The following is an 18027-nucleotide window of genomic DNA, read 5'->3' on the forward strand; positions in this document are numbered from 1 at the left end:
CTCCATCGCTTTGTTCAAAAAGGGGATCGCTCCCCAGGGGCTTCTGTTCTATCTCATTGGCTGGAACCAGGATACATGGCCACCTTGAACTGCAAGAGAGGCTGAGAAAATAGAGTTTTTTATTTTTTTTAAATTTTTTAAAAAAGATTTTATTTATTTATTCAACAGAGATAGAGACAGCCAGCAAGAGAGGGAACACAAGCAGGGGGAGTGGGAGAGGAAGAAGCAGGCTCATAGTGGAGGAGCCTGATGTGGGGCTCGATCCCATAACGCCGGGATCACGCCCTGAGCCGAAGGCAGACGCTTAACCGCTGTGCCACCCAGTCGCCCCGAGAAAATAGAGTTTTTTAAAAAACATTTTTCTTGTCTCTATAGTAGAGGGAAGAAAGGGAGGAGGTTTTAAAATGCCTTTTGGGTTGTCAATCCATAGCTTTGGCTAACGGCCTGCCAAAGCCCCTTGGAGGGAAAGGCTTGGTGAATTCTGAAACAGAAGGCCAAGGAGCGGGCAAGGGTCAGGCTAAGGACTGTGGACATCATCTGGATGATGGGCGGGAGCCATGGATGGCTTTAAAGGAGGGGTGACATGGTCAGATTTGCACTGAGGCTCTGCTGCTTAACCTCAACACCTGTGATGTGTCACTGGGGGAGACACATTCCATGCTGGCCTTGGAGACTTGACCAGTTGTCCTCATCCCCAGGGCTCAGATTAAACCCCAACTCCTCAGAGAAGGGCTTCCAGCCCCTAGGGTCTCTCTCCTTTGCGAACCTCCAGCCCTGGCAGCCTGTCCCCCCGTTGGCACCCGGTGGCGGTCCACAGATGGCTCCTGGCTGTCCCTCGGCATCACATTGGGGCACAGAACGGAAAGTGACTCACGCTGGCACCTCTCCTGCTTGTAAAATGCTGGTTGCATATCCATCATTTTTGGTTTTTCTGCTAGAATTACCCAACCAGGTTCATCGATGGGGAAACAGGCTCAGGGAGGTGAAGACCTTCGCCAGCGTAAGGGCTGGGCTCTGCCACATTGAGGGAGGACTCTGGGCATTAGATGTCTTTGCGCCTGGAATTCTTCCGCACACCCACTGCCTGCAAGGCTGGATGAGAGGCGTGTGTGTGAAGGCAAGTCCCCTCATCTCTCTGGGACAATTTCTTCTTGGGGATAATGAAGAAGTTGGCAGGGATGGGTCTGGATTTTCTCACCCCACCCATCAAATTCACCCTTTCAATTTCAAGGATTCTAGTCCATTGTCTACTCTCTGCATCTGTCTTTGGCTCGGAAAATAGTCACCACCACCCTCCCTGTCGCTCCTGCTATTACAGCCTCATGCGGTACTCCTCTGGACCCAGCACAAGTAATTAAGTATTTGTGCAATTAAATGTCCCGCGTCTGCCTCCCTGCCTGCATTGTGCGCCAGCAAAGACCGGGATCATGTGTGTCTTTCTGTCCTCCAAGAGATTAGCGCTGGGCCCAGCACATAGTAGGTGCTCACAAAATTGAGTCGCTGTTATTGTTATGAAACGATGCTGGGGGAGACAGCTCCTGGAGTGAAAGGAGCCCCAGCCCGGCCAGCAGGCAGCCAGCGCCCTCAGCCCCTCCCTACTCGCGGGCCGCATAGCCTCCCCATTTCTCCCCGCTCCCCCCCACCCCAGAACGCCTAGACGCCCCGTCCCCAGGCCGCGCCCCTCCGGGGAGAACTACAGCTCCCAGAAGGCCGCGAGGGGCGGTGCCGTCGGCGCTCGCTCCGCCCGGGCCTGCCGCAGAGGGCGGCATCATGGGAATTGTAGTCCAGCCCCTCGGCCGGGGCGCGCCACCGCGGGCGCCGACGGGCGCGGACGTGCGCGTAGCAGTCGGGGGCCCGCGGGCGCGCTGTTGGCGAGGAGCGCAGGTCCCCCCTCCCCTATGGGGTCCCGGTGCGTGGAAAGCCCTTTGGATTAAACCTCACGATGCCAGGAACCCCGGGACGGCTCCGTCACGTTCTCCTGGGACCTTTAAGGGGCGGGGCCGGACGCCTGTCCCTGCCTTGACTCCCCCACTCTCCACTTAGTATCGTCAGCCCCCGGCGGTGTCCGCACCCCCTTCCTCCCCCGTCCCCGCCCCGCCCCGCGTTTTAAAACCCGTGGTCTTGCGGAAACCTTGCCGTTCTCCGTTGGCCAAGCACTTCTTGTCAACTGGTCCTCTGGGTACACAGTGCTAACGGTCATGGTGGGTGCGAGAGGGGAAGCAGAGACATTCAAGCATCAGTAACACATCAGCTGACTCTTAACAGTGTGTGCGTGGGAGCGAGGTTAGCACAGGGGTCCGAACGAGGCCCCAGGTACGGGCAAGGCTGGCACAGGACAGACTGGGCCTGTGTTGGCCAGGTCAGGAGCAGGGAAGGGTGTTCCAGGCAGAGGGAACAGCATGGGTGAAGGCCCTGGGGCTGGAGGGGACTTGGGACTTTCAGAGAAACAGGAGAGAGGGGTCTGGAAGGCAGAGAACAATGGGTAAGGGGCTAGTGTGAGAGGTGGGGAGGCACGTGTGGGTATCTAAAGGAGCTGAACTGTGGAGAATAGTGTCTGATCCCAAAGGAATGTGTGACTTTCTTGGGCAAGATGGCTCGCACGAGCGTGACTGGGGCTCAGTGGCAGCGCCTGGACTCAACCTCCCACCCCCTCATGTTTCCGGATCCTGGCTTGTCCCTAGGGGCAGGGAGCATCCCACGGCAGGGTTGCAGCAAGAGTAGGCCCCATGCTGTCCTAGGGCTGTCCCGGAGCCAGGCAGGAAGATAGGGAATGAGAGAAGGTTCAGCATTCTTGTTACGTAGAGGGGAAACTGAGGCTCTTGGCAAATTTCTGTTGAGTGAGCCTCTGTATGAGATCCAAGCAAAGTCTTTTCTTCCTCAACCTCTTCAGCTGTCAGGAGCCAGTCGTGGGAAATCAGGAAGGGTCATTTCCACACACTCCCCCCCACCCCCCCCATCCCAGATGTGGCAAAAGCAGGAAGGATCCAGGCCGGATGTGGGGGTCCTCAGGCCCCATGAGTCGCCTGGGGGTGGCGGCGGTCATGTTGGCAGCTCTGTTATTGAAAGCCGGCTCTAACTGGGTTGCTGGCCTTTTTTCCCTGCTCTGGTACCGTAGCCAAGGGACTCCAGGGGCATGCTCTCAGGCTCTGGTCACATCTAAGAGAAAAGCAGGAAGCCCAGGCCTCAAGGCTGACAGCACCTGGGCTCTGCTTCCACAGTAACCTTGGCAAATTGTTCTTGGCCAACTCCTCTGTCCTCCCTGCCAGGAACCCCGGCTTCCTACCTGGTGTGCTGGGCCCTTGGACTTCGGGGGAGTGTTCTGGACACCTGAGGAAGCTCCGCAGGTGTGAAGGCTCCATGCCCGTCGGAAGCGTCGGTGTCTGTGCTCTGGACAAGGATGGCATCCTCTTGGTGTGGCCCCGCTCCCTGGATCAGAGGCCTGGCCGGCTGTGGTGAGCCTTTGATTAATAAAGAATGGGGAAGCAAATCAATTACCCTTCACAAATGCAATTCAGACGGCAGGGAAAAGTCTCTCTCGAGGCTTCGGGGCCTCTCCTTCATGAAGAGATTGGAACACACAGAAAGTGTTGGCAGGAGGACACCCCCCCACCCGCCGCCCCAGTCCTGGTGGGGACTGTACGTTTGTGTTTGAACAGGGGAAAGGACTGAATATCTCTGTTAAACACTTAGGGTGTGTGGGGCCACGAGGAAGGACAGGGAAGGACAAGGGTGGCACTTGTCCCCCAGAGGTCTCTTCCCCAGTGGGACTCTTGGGATTCTGAGGAAAGGGAATTATCTGCACCTGAATCCTGAGCCCTTTGGTGGGATTTCTGGGCTGATATTCTGGAAACCAAATGGTGTTCCCAGATGCCTGCAGGTGCCTGGCCGTGTCAGAGGCTCCGGGAGGGTGGTTAATGCAGATTCCCGGGCCTGAGACCCTGCTGCGGAGGGTTTGAGGAGGGGCTCAGGAACATGGGATTTTCAGCAGCTCCTGAGGCATCCGAGTATGGGGACCATTGCTCTCGAGGGGAAGGAAGCAGGAAAGTGTCAGGGACAGAGCTCCACGAGCACCCAGAACCGGGGTCCAGGCCCAGCTCAGTCTTACTGTTAGACGCTGGGCAGGTGACGCCCTTTCTTTCATCCTGGGGTCCTTGTCTGCGAGATAGTGATGACACCAGCCGTGTCCCAGAGTTGCATGGGGCCTGCATCGTGCCCAGTCTGGCGCAGTTCTTGTTGTCACTGTCCTGTGCTTGTTCTTGGGAGGGAGGAGGGGAGAGCTGCTTCGGAATGTTTGCGTGGCCTCTGACCCCAGTTATTGGTTCCCTGAGCACATGCTGTGGGCTGGGGCACCCTTCGCCCGTGCACCCACCGAAACCCTCCTCCAGAATCAGGGCCACGTCAGGCCTCCTCTCTCTGGATCTGGGATGCTGCCCAGGGGGATGGTGGGGGCCAGGTATCCCTGGGGGAGGACGGTTGGGAGGCAAGGCCATGACATCTCCTCTTCCAGACAGCCTTCCCTGACTACCCCCGGTGGAGAGGTCAGCCTCCTCTGGCGACGCCTTCTGTGGGCCATCTGCTCTGGATCTGACGGTGGTGTGGCTCCTGGTAATGTGCTTACTTATTGGTTTCCTCTTTGGGGTTGAGTTCTCTGAAGAGGGCCCCCTGTCTACCCTTCCCATTCCCCAAAAGGAGCCTGCAGATCCACCCCCGGGGGTGAGACTGGGAACATTGTGAGGGGTGGGGGGCTGATGTTTTTACCTGCCCAGTACCCCCCTCCCCCTCAGTTCCCTGGGTCATGTGGTTCCCCAACCTCTGTTGGGAACGAGCGCGTGATCCTGGCCTGGCTATCCTCCTGGCCAGAGGGCTTGGTGGGTGCCATCATGTGACCCAAGGCCTGCCAGTGCGAGGCAGCCCTGAGAAAGTGAGGCTATCTTTCTGCTGGCAGTCTAGGCTGGTAGGGTATAAGGCCAGGATTGCCAGGGTCAAACACATGGACTGCCTGGGCAAAGATGAAGCCAGCACAGTACGGAGCAGAGCAGAGAGAGAGAAAAAAAGATGATATTATTTGAACACCTGGATCCAGCCTTGCCTGAGCCCGCCTTATCTCTTTTGGCCTATGGCAGTTTGAGTTGGGTTTCTGTACTTGAAACTAGCTCTAATTAATGCGGAAAACATGTTTCACCCATTTGTCTGCCCGTCTTCCACCCTTCCATCCCACATTTGCTCAACTCTTGCTCCATACCAACCCTTACACTAGGACCTCAGCCCTCTCAGCTGGAAGGGGGAGGTGACAAGGTGACACAAGCTTTTCATGGCATGGGAAGCTAGGAACTGCCACAGAAGTGAGCGCTAGGGGCTGTGGGTGTGAGAATTTCCTGTATTGTAGGGAGGGGGAAATCCCAGCAGGCTTTCTGGAGGAGGTGACTTTTGTGCAGGGCTTTGAGGCACAGGCAGGATCTCACTGGTTAGAGAATAAGAGCAGAAGTAATCAGAAAAAGGCAGGTAGAGAAGACTAGGAATACGTGAACCCTGCCGCCCCGGGTCAGGGCAGGGATGGGGTTTTAGCGATTGTTGGGTGATATGTAATGGTAATACTCACTACTACCACTGATAACCAGTCACCAACAGTTTTGTCCAGCAAGCACCGTGCTAGCACTTGGTGCTAATTTCTCATTTGTTCTCTTCACCTCCCTGTGAGGGAAAAATGTGCGTATGTCCATTTAACAGGAGAGGAAACTGAGGTTCAGAGTGGTGGTGACTTTCTTGAGGCTTTGCGAACACCAAGGGGCCAGCAGGTCCCTCTGACTTCTACCCCAAGTTCTTAACTGCTCAGGCCCACGTGGGTTCTTCTGGGGCTCTGTTTTTAACCGTGTCCTCCTGACCCTCTTGGCAGGAGGTTGGGGTGAAGGCCAAAGACAAAACCCTGGAGAGTTTGGGAGTTTCCCGTGTGTGTGTGTGTGGGGGCTTGCCTGCAGGCAGTCCCCAAGATGGGGATGGAGACACCCCCTGCTGGCTGTGGGACCCTCCAACCCCTCTGCCCTCCCCCTGCCTGCCCTCTCCCATTTCCCATCTTCACCCCAGCAGCCAGAGTGATGGAACCTTTGAGGGCGTTACATGCTCAGGTGTCTCTTGCTGAACGGTCTTCAGTGGCTCCCTATTGCCCCTGGGTGAAACCCAAACTCTACTCCTTTGCTAACAGGCTCTTCCTTCTCTAGCCCTGCCCCCCCCACAGCCTCTTTTCTGGGGGCTCAGACTCATGCTGAACCGTGGCCACCCTCCCCTCTGAGTCCCTGGAGGCCCACGTCCCCACCGTCTGGGCCTGCACTCACCCATCATGACATGCTTTGCTGCATGTGCTCATGTGCTGTGTCTGGCTGTCCGGAGAGCAGAAACACGGGGGTGGGGGGGGGCTCACGGTGGGGATGCCCTGCGGGAGTTTTCTTGGGTCTGAAGACAAACCCTCACCACTTGAAGAACCACTTTGTTTCCTGGGCACTGAGTAGAACAACGAGGAGAGAGAGATACCCCAGCTCACCCCAGAAGTTTGCTTGGTGGGCTTAGCTTCTGTTCAGGCAGAGGTGACTGGCCGTGCTGACAGCTGAGGCTGCCTGATTGATTCCAGGGGTTCAAAGGCGGGCAGCGGGGAGGGAGAGATGGAGGGGGAGAGCGGGTCACTCATTGGATGGGTGCAGGACAGTGAACTTGATAGGGACGGGTGGAATGGTTCTGCCCTTGCCCTCTGCTTGGCTGGTGAACTTCATACCCTTTGACGAGCCCTGTCCCCTTTCAGCCCACCTCCCTTCCAGAACCCCTGAAAGTGGTGGCCGCGCTTGCCCTGTTCCCCCTGCCCCGAAGGCCACTAGGACCTGTCAGGCTTCAGGGGACAAGCAGCGCCACTAGGGCCGAGGACGTCTGTCTTGCTCGCTGTGGTATCCGCGGTGTCTAGCACGGCCCCTGACCTCTAGTGCTCGTTGTATTTTATTATGAATGTGGCGGGAACAGTGGGCCTGAGTTCCCACTTCTGATTTGGACAGGACGCCACCACAGTGATCGTCTCCGAGAAACGTGGACACAACAGACGCTTGTACCGCCAGGTCTGCTGCAGCATTACTCGCAAGAGTCCAAGTGTGGAAACATCCCACGAAATGTGGAAACAGCCCACCGGTGGACGAACGGACAAGGGCAAGTTGGCTGGTCTGTCGGTATAACAGAATATTCGTCCGCCTTCAAAAGGGAGATGATTCTGACTCCTGCTTCCTTCTCAGGATGAGCCCTGAGGACGTGACGCTAAGCGAGGTAAGCGAGTCATGAAAGAACCAATCCTGTGTGATCCCCCTGGTGCGGGGTACCAAGGGTCATCAGCTTCTTAAAGGCCGGAGGTGGAAGGACAGTCGCCGGGGGTTAACGGGGACAGGATTACAGTTTTGCAAGCAGAAGAGTTCTGGAGACGAATGGTGTGAATGTCCTTCATGCCACTGAACTGTGCACTCAAGAGTGGTCAGGATGGGGACACCGGGGTGGCTCAGTCAGTGAAGCATCTGCCTTCAGCTGAGGTCATGATCCCACGGTCGTGGGATCGAGCCCCACATCGGGCTCCTTGTTCAGCGTGGAGCCTGCTTCTCCCTCTGCCTGCTGCTCCCCCTGTTTGTGCACTCTCTCTCTCTGTCTCTGACAAAAAAAAAAAAAAAAAAAAAAAATAATGGTCGGGATGGCCAATTTTACATGATGTGTATTTTACCACAATAAAAAAAATCAGAAAACAACAACAACCTTTCTATTTTTTTTTTTAATGGTGGCAGCTTTCACCTTCTCATGATGGAACATTCTAAGCACTTACCAGAAATGGAGAGAAGAGTATATGAACAGGGGTGCCCGTCACGCGGGGGCACCGATGCTCACTCACGGTCAGGTCGCTTCACCTCTGTCCCCAGTGCTTCCTGTCCTGATTTACTTGGAAGCAACTCCCAGCTGTTATGTTTTTTTTTTAAATCTGGAGATACTTCAGTATGCAGCTCGAGAAATCAGGGCCTTTCAAAATGTAGCACAAAGCCACAATAGCTCCCAAACTCCAATCGATATCATTGCATTTCTTTTAAGTGTAAATATATTTCACATGTCATTATACATGTGGGATGCACTGCTCGTGTCATCAAATTTCCAATGGCCTCCGTTTATATTTAAAACATAAACACATATCTTTTTCATATAGTATTTAGCATATTCATACACTAGACATTTAATCTATAATCGTATTTATGTATTTAATATGGAATTGCCTATTATATGACATATATACAACATGCATTCCTACAGAATGATTTTCATTTGAACCAGAGTCTAAATTAAGGGCTACACATGGAGATCGGTAAGTGTTTTAAATCGCTTCTTAAATCGCTCCTCGACCCCGTGTTGTTTTCGTTGCAATGTATCTGTCCTGGAGAGTCTCCCTCGGGCTGGACTTGGCTGATTGGGTCCCCACCGTGTTTTCTGACCCGTGGCTGTGCTCCCTGTATTTCCCATAAGTTACCGTTGGGGTCTAGATGCTTGTCCCCGGTTCGGGCTTGCTCTTTCTGGTGAGACAACTTCACAGATGGGCGGTGTTTCCTCACCAGGCATGACACCCTCTGTTTTCTCTTTTTTTGGGAGGTCAGCGCCGGTCGCCCATCATGGCCTGAGCCCATGCATTCACGAGGCGCTGCCCAGCAGAGACACGGTCACTGCTTCGTCCCCCATTAGCTGGGAGGCCCCTGCGGACACGGGGTCTCTTGGAAGGTAGGGCAGGTGCTTGAGTCTTGCCTTTCATTGACTGTCTCCCCCCCACCTTTGTTGTTTTGAGACAGAGTGAGAGAGCGAGAGAGAGAGAGAGAGAGAGAGAGAGAGAGAGGTGGGGAGGGGTAGAGGGAGAGGGAGAGAGAGAATCCCAAGCAGACTCCACGCCCACTGCAGAGCCCAACATGGGGCTCGATCTCCAACCCCTAAGATCATGACCTGAGCCGAAATCTGAGGTTGGATGCTTAACCAACCAAGCCACCCAGGCTCCCCGCCACTTTGTTTTTTTATAAACTGGTTGGAAGCTGAGGCTTAGAGGCATTGCATAACTTGAATTGTGGGTCACAAAGCAAAGGGCCCCGGCAGGCCAGGGCTAGAACCTCACTCTTCTCCCCCGCCCCATCACTTCTGCAGTCCAAAAGATGAAAGGGCGGGTGTCATATGGGCGCTGACCTTGGACCACAGCCTTGACCCTCTCCCCTGAATCCCGTAGACTTCCAGCGCCCACTGGTGGGCTCAGGGGCATGACCCCCTTTGTCTCCGCGTGAGGAGTAGTTGGCGCAGGTCCCAGTGAGCAGTGGGTCTGCCTCTGCCTTTCCATCCCGCCGCTGCATCTCCAGGCTGGCCATTCTCTCTCTCCACCTTCGGTTCTTGAGGAGAGCCAGGCCTCCCGCTGACATCGTCTCCAGGAGCAGCCGCACCGTGTAGGCCTGACCTCGCCTCTCCATGGCCGGCCCCCGCCTAGGTCCCCGGGGCCCACTGGCTTCTCGCTGTGGATGCCGATCGCCAGCCCTTTGCCGATACTCTTCAAAATCAAGGCTTGCACCGGGTACCGACGCTTCATTTACTGACTGATCGTTTTTTCCTTTTTAAAAAAGTTTCTTTTAAGAAATAATGTCAGCGTTTCATTGACTGTAAGCGACATGCAGTAAACCGCACCTGTGTGAAGTGTGCACTGGGAGAACAAAGCCATCATTTACCGAACAGCACTTCTGTACCAGGATCTCCCGACAAGCTGTGGGCCAGAGCGGCTTTGACGTCAGCTTGGGCCAGAATCCTAGGGGAAATCACAGTAACCAGCTGTGTCACCTTGGGTCACTTGGGTCCCCATGTGAGGCCCTGACTGCTCACCTGCAAAACCTCTTGGGGGCAGATTGGACATTATTCTTTTAAATTTTCACTCTCTCCTGTAACGGAATTATACATCCATGCTCTTTGCCCTGTGACACCACAGTCTCTCCCTCTGGCTGTTTCCCCCGCCCGCCCAAGTGAGGGCTTGGCCATGTGACTTGCTTTGGATAATTCAATATCAGCGGATGTGACAAAAGCATTGGCTTGAAATACGATTGGATTTTTGGCCTGGCCGCTTAAGCTTCTGCCATGTGCGGCAAGGTACACGTGGCCCAGAGAGCTGATGGTTCTAGAAGGAGACAGCCGTGGAGTCGACCTGAATCTGACCTGTGGCCTGGAGCTAAATCCAGCCAACCCTGTTGACCTGCAGCCCTATAGGAGGGGAGGAGAGATGTGGCAAACGGCTGGATTGGGGGGGTCGTTTGTTTCACAGCAGTGTTGTAGCAGAAACCTGACCAATCCACATGTGTGATGGGAGTGCCCGCTACCCAGGATCGTTGTGAAGATGAAATAAGGTAACATTTAAAAATATATATTTAATATATTAAAATATTCGTTAGAGTCTGGCATATGGTCACTCTAAAAAACATTAAATATTATTAACCAAAGATTTTCTTACGTAAAAACGCGTTTCTCAATATACACTATGACATGCTGATACATTTATTTGACTTACCAGCATTATTTTTTCTTTTCTAATTTTTTCTTTTCTAAGCCTCTAAATGCAGAGTAACCGTGTTATTTACAGAAACACTGACCACAGCTCAGCTTGGGATATGGATCTCCGGACTCGAGTGTCTCACACTGAGGCCCTCCAGTCCCTCTCTTCACTCCCACGCCTGCCCAGTGCAGGAACCTGGTACCCCTGTCCCTCTCTAAGGGTTGCCCAGCCTCTTCTTGAATCCTTCTAGTGATGGGGAGCTCCTTGCTTCACATACCAGCCTGTTTAATTTCTTTCTTTCTTTCTTTCTTTTTTTTTTTAAAGATTTTATTTTATTTATGTGACAGAGAGACAGCCAGCGAGAGAGGGAACACAGCAGGGGAGTGGGAGAGGAAGAAGCAGGCTCACAGCAGAGGAGCCCGATGTGGGACTCGATCCCGGAACGCCAGGATCACGCCCTGAGCCGAAGGCAGACGCCTAACGACTGCACCACCCAGGCGCCCCCAGCCTGTTTAATTTCTGAATCTCCCTCACAGTAAAGAAGGTTCTCTCTCTTTGCCCTGATTCAGGATGACTCTCTTGGGCAGGGCTGCGGATTTAACATTTTTTAAAATTTTTTTAATTTTTTAATTTTTTTAAAAACGATTTTATTTATTTATTTGAGAGAGTGAGCATGAATGGGGAAGGGGTAGAGGGAGAGGGAGAAGCAGACTCCCTGCTGAGCGAGGAGGCCTACGGACACGGGGCTTGATCCCAGGACCCTGGGGTCATCATCACCTGAACCAAAGGCAGGCGCTTCACCGACTGAGCCACCCAGGTGCCCCTTCTTTTTATTTTTTTTTAAGTAGGCTCCATGCCCAACATGGGGCGTGAACTCACGATCGCGAGATCAGGAGTCACGTGCTCTACCAACTGAGCCAACCAGGCACCCCTGGAGATTTTTAATAGGTTGTCAATGGCAAGAGTACAGGCTCTGGGTTTCCCACACTTAGTGCTGTGTGACCTTGGGCAAGTGGATCCACCTCTTTGGGCCTCAGTGTCCTCTGCCAAGCGGGGTGGGGGAGATAATAAAAACCCCACCTCCCGAAGTGTTGGGAGGCTCGAATGAGAGGTACCCAGGGGCTCTCCGCGGAGGAGGGCACAAGGAGGTAGTGCGTGAACCGAGGTCCCTCCTGCGATGCAGGATTATTCTCCCACCTTGCCCCTTCCGCTCCATGTCTCCCTTCTCGAATTTTGAACATCCCCTCCCCCACAATTTTCCAGGTGGCACGGAGAGGCTGTCCGGCGGCTGAGGTGCCCCTCAGGGTACGTTCGTGCCTCAGTGGCTGTGGATTGAGCGCTGCTGATGAGCCGGGCATCTGTCTAGGCCCCGGGTGTCGCAGCAAGCACTCTGTCCTCGTGGGGCCCACGTTCTGGGGGCAAGATGGGCATCAAACCGGCCCAGACAGCATTGAAGGTAAGTGTCGTGGAGACAATTAAAGCAGGGAAGGGCATAGGGAATGGGGAGGTCGTGCAGCCTTGGGGAATTCATGCTTAGGTGACACAAAGAAAAAATGCCATGTCCAGAGCAAGGAAGGGGGGCCTCCTCCTCCCTTCTCCCTGCTCAGGCCCAGCCGGCGTGCGCTCTTCTGTTCTGAGCATCGGTTGCCCCTTCGTGATGACTGAAGCAAAGGGTGGAGGTCCAGAAGGAGGAGGGCTGGGTGGTGGATGGACAGGGAGCCCACATCCCCGCACTGATGGTAAGAACAGTTGCCACTCATGAAGCCGGGTCCTGGGCTGAGCACTCCCCCCACCTTTTCCCCTTTATTCCCAGCGTGAGGTCTAGCCTGCTACCTCTGTACCCATTTTACGGAGGAGCTAAAGGAGGCTCAGTGTGGGGGCAGGTCTTGGGAGTTCTTGAGACCCGCCCAAGTTCCCACAGGGGTTGCAGAAGGGGCAAAGCTGGCCTGGGTCTCTCGGACTCCAGCTGGTGCTTAGGAGGTCGGCGAAACCATGGGTACAAGGGGGTGCCTGCGCCTGGACAGCGGTGTCCTGGTCCGCGGACAGCGCGCAGAGCTCTCAGGAGAACAGAAGCCCTGCTTTGTAGCATTTGCCGATTTCCAAGGTGTCCCTACGCCCATGATGGTCAGGTTCAAGCTACAAAAGGGAATTCGTGGGGACAGAAGTGGCCAGGACGTGGTGTGGGACTGGACCAAGCGGAGTTGAACGGGCTCCAGATCCTACGGCTACAAACGTGAGGGTCCAGGGGGTGCAGGAGGGCCCCTTGGAATCCTAGTCCGCTCTGGCCCTTCCCTTGCAAATGGTACCTGAGTTCCTGCAAAGACAGGGCCTAGTCCAGGCTGGGAGGGGAGTGGGGGCGCTGCCCTCGTGGTGCCCCCAGCTGGGAGCACAGGTCTCAGAAGCCGTCACCATCACCCCCATTGTCGTGGGCTCTCTCCAAGGTCAGGAAAGGGCAGGTGGCCTTGGGAGGCGGGGCCTTGTCACCTCGCAGAGCCTGGGGCTGCTGGTCACACCCGCACACACCTGGGTGGAGTCACAGCCCTTCCGCTCACAAGCTGTGATCTTGGGTGTGACTTCCGCCCTCGGGGGCCTCAGTTTCTCCCTCGGGCAAAGGCAGAGGTGAGAAGGATGAGTCCTGAGGTCCCCTGGGCTTGGCCCTTCCTCCACCAGCACCGTGTGTGCGGAAACCCAGCCGAGCTCCTGCCTGCAGCGCGAGCCCGCCTCTCCTCCCCGCTGCATTGCTATTTCAAGTGGCGGTGGTTTGGCTCACTCTTTTTTTAAAAACCATTCCCGTACTCGAGCCGAGTTCCACAAGGCCAGCTGTCACCACTAAAAATGTCTGTCGTGTGACAGTCACCAGTAAGGAGGTGGGAGGAGGCAGGAGGCCCCGGACAGGACCACAGAGTGGCTGGATAAAAAACAACACACACCCCCCCCAAAAAAATGAAACCCCAAAAGCAGCACTGCAAGGAAGAAACAAAAGATGGGAGGGGGTTGCTCTCCCCTCCTTCTCCATTCCTCCTTTGTGAGCTCCTTGGGGGCTCTGCTGGGGGACAGAGGGCTGCAGGTGCCACGTCGCTGCGGTGACGAGGTTTGCAGGGCCCTGGCAGGTGGGCTGGTCTTTGCCTCTCTCTCTGGCTCCAGCCCCTCCCCGTGCCAGGCTTGTGGACCTGGGCCCTTGAGGGTCCTCCCAGCAACATGGTCTGGTGTCTCCTGGGCCATCCTCATCCCTCTCACACGGGAGACCAGGAAGGTGGCCTGTCCGAGGCTGCCGTGTCCCAGTGAGGGGAGGAAACAGGGCTTCCCCAGGGAGGGAAGGAAATGTTTGATGAGCCCCTGCTGGGTCAGACTCTTCCGTGGGTCACTTTTCAAGTCCTTCGATGTTCACAATAAATTTGAAAAGAAGCCTCCAGTCCCCCATTTTACAGATAGAGAAACTGAGGATCATAGGGTGGGAGCACCTGCCTAAGGCCGTGAGGGGTGAGGGTGGGGAGCACAGACAAGCTCATGTGACTCCTGGCTTGGGATGCTCTTACAGTGTAATTGTGAGCACGTGATTCTCCGGCCTCGACCACCCCAGCTCTGAAATGTGGCAGGAACACAGCTGCTTCCTAAAGATGTGAGGACAAAATAAAACCAGGCATATCAAGAAGTAGGTAAGGTGACTGGGGCATAGAATGTGCTGGAAGGTCAGGAGTTGGGACAGGATCCAGGGCTCAGACTCCAGAGGTCAAGTTCTTTCCACCACATGTCTGTGGCCTTTCAGGGCTGCTGGGAGGAGGGCTTGGAGGAGCCCTGGGGTGGATGGGGATGGAGGGGGTTACCTAGGTGTGGCCCCCTTGAACCCTTGGGGGTTGTGGTCTTCCTGGTCACTGGTATAAAACTGTAGCTTTTTTGGCCCTCAAACTGTCTGGGACATCCTATAGCAGGGTGGGTAGGCAAGCAGAGACCATACAGCAGAGACTTTTTGAAAAGTAAAGGTAAATGTTACAATTATTGGAGAAAAACTCCAAAGAAAAATTTTGTGTCTTTGGAAATGTTTCCTCCCTCTCGTCAGGGTTCTCCTGGCTTCATTTCTTCCTCTTGCTCACAGAAATAGGCCCAGGATGGGGCACCTGGGTGGCGCAGTTGTTAAACGTCTGCCTTCGGCTCAGGGTGTGATCCCGGCGTTCTGGGATGGAGCCCCGCATCAGGCTCCTCCGCTATGAGCCTACTTCTTCCTCTCCCACTCCCCCTGCTTGTGTTCCCTCTCTCACCAGCTGTCTCTATCTCTGTCAAATAAATAAATAAAATCTTTAAAAAAAAAAAAGAAATAGGCCCAGGTAAGTCATTGCCCTTTAGTAATAATTATAGTAGCTACCATGTATTGAGCATCTATTCTGTGCCTAATACTTCTAAGTGTTTTCCTCTTAAAAAGCTTTGCTTGTCCCTCTGGAAGTTATGTATCCATCTATTAATAGGTCTTTTATTCATTCAACAAACATTTATTGAGCAATGATGGTATGCCAGGTTCAGTTCCTGGGTGCAACATCAGTAGGCCCTGGAGAGTGTGTGGAGGTGTGCACAGTTGGGCAGGTGGGAGTAGCTCTGTGATGATTTTTCATTCCTTCCACAGGGATCCATTAAGCACCTCCGATATGGCCCTGGGATGGGACATGGCTCTGTGCTCACAGGGTGATGTTCCAATGGGAGGGATACACACTAATCAATCAAATACACACTTTGATTTGAAAAATAAAGGAGGTGAAGGGTGAAGAGTGATGGAAAGGTGGCAGCTTTAGTAATTTGGTAAGGGAGAACCTCTTTAAGAAGGCTTAGATGAAAAAAAACTGAATTCGTCCATTTATCAATATATATTTTTGGTGAACATATAGAGCACTCACGTGATTCAAAACCCAGAAGATGAAAAACCCCTCTCTCCCTCCACCCCTATCTGCTTGGTTCCCCATCCCGATAATCACTGTTCTTAGTTTTTAGGGAATCTTTCAGAGTTTCTTTAGAAACATAAAAGCAAGTACAAATATTCTAATCAAACACAAAAGTCAGTACACAATAGGTATCAACATTTGGAATGAGAAGGAGCCAAACCAAGGAGAGTTTCTGGCAGAGGATGGGCAAGTGAGCCAGGAGCTGGGTGGTGGACAGGCTGAGGGCACAGACATGGGCTGGACTTTGAGGAGCTGGGGCCAGTTGGCCATGGTGAGAGAGAGGGTTACCAGATAGGAGGCCACTGTGGATTGTCAGTTGGGGTGTGCCCTGATGGAGCACAGGCTTTAATAGGATCCCTCTGGCTGTTGTGGGGGTGAAGCCAGGTGCAGGGAGATTGCTGGGAAGTTGAGAATTCATGCACAGGAGCTATAGTTCAGTGAGTGTTTAGTGGGTGGCAGCACACATGTATTTCCCATTAACAGTCTTGGGAGGCAGGTGCTATTATTATCTCCCCTGTGCAGGTGAAGGAGCTGTGGCACAGAGAGGTTAATTAGGCTGAAGAAGGTCACACAGGCAGTGAGCAGCAGAGGTGGGACTGAAGCTCAGGTAGTCTGACTGGGGAGCCTGAGCTTTTAAACCCTGCACCCACCAGCCTCTAATGGCGACATGGGGCACCAGCAGAAAGAAAGTTGAAGGGGCGTCTGGATGGCTCAGTCGGTTCAGTGTCCGACTTCTGATTTTGGCTCAGCTCATGATCTCAGGGTCCTGGGATTGAGCCCCATGTTGGGCTCCCTGCTCGGTGGGGAGTCTGAGGGTTCTCTTTCCCTCGGTACCTGCTCCTGCTTTCATTCTCTCACCCTCTCTTTCTCAAATTAATCAATTAATTAAAAAACAAAAAAGAAAGAAAGTTGAAGGCCACACAGCAAGGAAGGGACGGAGGTGGACCTGCCCTCGTGTTTGTCAGATGCTGGAGCTCCCAGGCTCCCCACCAAAGCATCAACGCGCAGCGACCCCCACCACACCTGCTGCACCAGAGTCTCCTGGGCTGGTGGTCAAATGCAGATTCCTGTCTGGGCCCACGGACTGAATCAGAGCCCTTGGGAATGGGCCCTGGGAACCTGCATTTTAAACCAGGCATTCCCTCATCACCCCACCTCACCCCCTTATACAATATGCATCTTGAAATCTGGGATTCTAGGTGGTTGGCGATGGGACCCCACCCACTCACCCAGCTCAAACCTTTCCCCTCTGCGGTCTAAGCCCAGCCCAGCCCTTGCTGGGAAGACTGGTGGCAGCCCGGCTGGTGTCTCCCGGTGAGGACGGAGTTCTGCGTCTGGCTTTGGCCCTCTGTCCAGAAGCTGGCTCCCGGTGGTGGGCTCTCTCCTCCCTGAGCCGCCAACCCCATAGGCCTTGGAGTGCAGCCCCTGCTGGTTCCACCCTGAATGATGCTTCTTGTCTCTCTCACCTTTCCCTCTGCTAATCCTCAAGGGTAGAGACCCCTGCCCTCACTCAGCCCTGAACCCCACTCCCAGCACAGAGCCTGGCACATAATAGGGCCCGGTCAGCCTGAAACGAACCCGTGCCTCAGTGGCTCCCTGTGGGTAAAGCCTGTCGCCAGCTGCCCCCATGCATTAACACCCTTGATGCTCCCTCGGCTCCCACCCACAGGTTGCTTTTCCTTTCCAGGAGAAAACACAAATGAGAGCACCTAACGTGGGGCACCCAGGCTCTCACTCAACACATCTGCCCACCACGTCCCGGCTGCTAGTGCCGCTGCCCTCTGAGACGTCCCGAGCTCATCCCCCGTCCCTGCTGGACACACACCTTTGCCTAGGCCTCTGCTTGCTGTCTTGAGGCCCCGGACTCATGGTGTCTGTGGGCTGTTGCTGGATCCAGAGTGTGGGGCAGTGGGCTCACCACTGGGGACAGGAGGCAGATGGCCCCGCACAGCTGTGGGTCTCTCTGCGGGAGCACAGTTGGCCCGGACCCAGGTTCTTGGACTCACATTGCAGTGCTCTTTCCACTTCTGAGTTAATTTTTTGGGTGTGTGTGTCCCCCATCTGAACTGGGACCTGTGGCCCTGCTTCTGTGGACCTCGATTTTCTCATCTTTGAGACGGGGCCACAAAGGTGGTCCCACTGGCAGGTCACATGGTGTGGGAAAGGCCTTGGCCGCAGCCAGGGACCAGGAGAGTGCTCAACGAGTGGTGGGTACTGTTATTCTGGTCAGTAGGGCCGTGGGCTCCTGGGTGCCTCAGGACAGAAGGTGCCCCAGATATTCTGGAAGCCCCATGGCCCAGGCTAGGTGGTTTGCCGTGGCTCAAGGCCAAGTAGTGGTAAAACCCGCATTCAGACCCAGGCCTGCCTCCCCAGAGGCCATGTGCCTTACTATGATGCTAGAATCAAAAGGAACCTCCCATTCATTCGAGTGTTTCCTGCCTGCCTTCTGGGTGCCATTGAGGGACCTTCTCCCAGTGGGTGGGGACAGATGGCCCTGAGCCAGTCACACTCACCCCTCTTCATGCAGGTGAGGGGCTG

General features: G+C 54.5%; 1 long non-coding RNA gene across 2 annotated transcripts; it reads left to right on the forward strand.

The window, feature by feature from the left end:
- Nucleotides 1–3275: 3275 nt before the first annotated feature.
- On the forward strand, nt 3276–10409 carry LOC117803034. 2 transcript variants are annotated; one of them, XR_004626604.1, is made up of 4 exons: nt 3276–3452; nt 4508–4605; nt 7035–7296; nt 9263–10409. It is a non-coding gene; the product is annotated as an uncharacterized LOC117803034 (long non-coding RNA). The 2 variants fall into 2 exon arrangements; XR_004626603.1 differs by lacking the exon at nt 9263–10409 and having other exon boundaries at nt 7035–7560.
- The last annotated feature ends 7618 nt before the right edge of the window (nt 10410–18027 follow it).

This window comes from Ailuropoda melanoleuca, chromosome 7, assembly GCF_002007445.2.
Source record: "Ailuropoda melanoleuca isolate Jingjing chromosome 7, ASM200744v2, whole genome shotgun sequence".
NCBI lineage: Eukaryota > Metazoa > Chordata > Mammalia > Carnivora > Ursidae > Ailuropoda > Ailuropoda melanoleuca.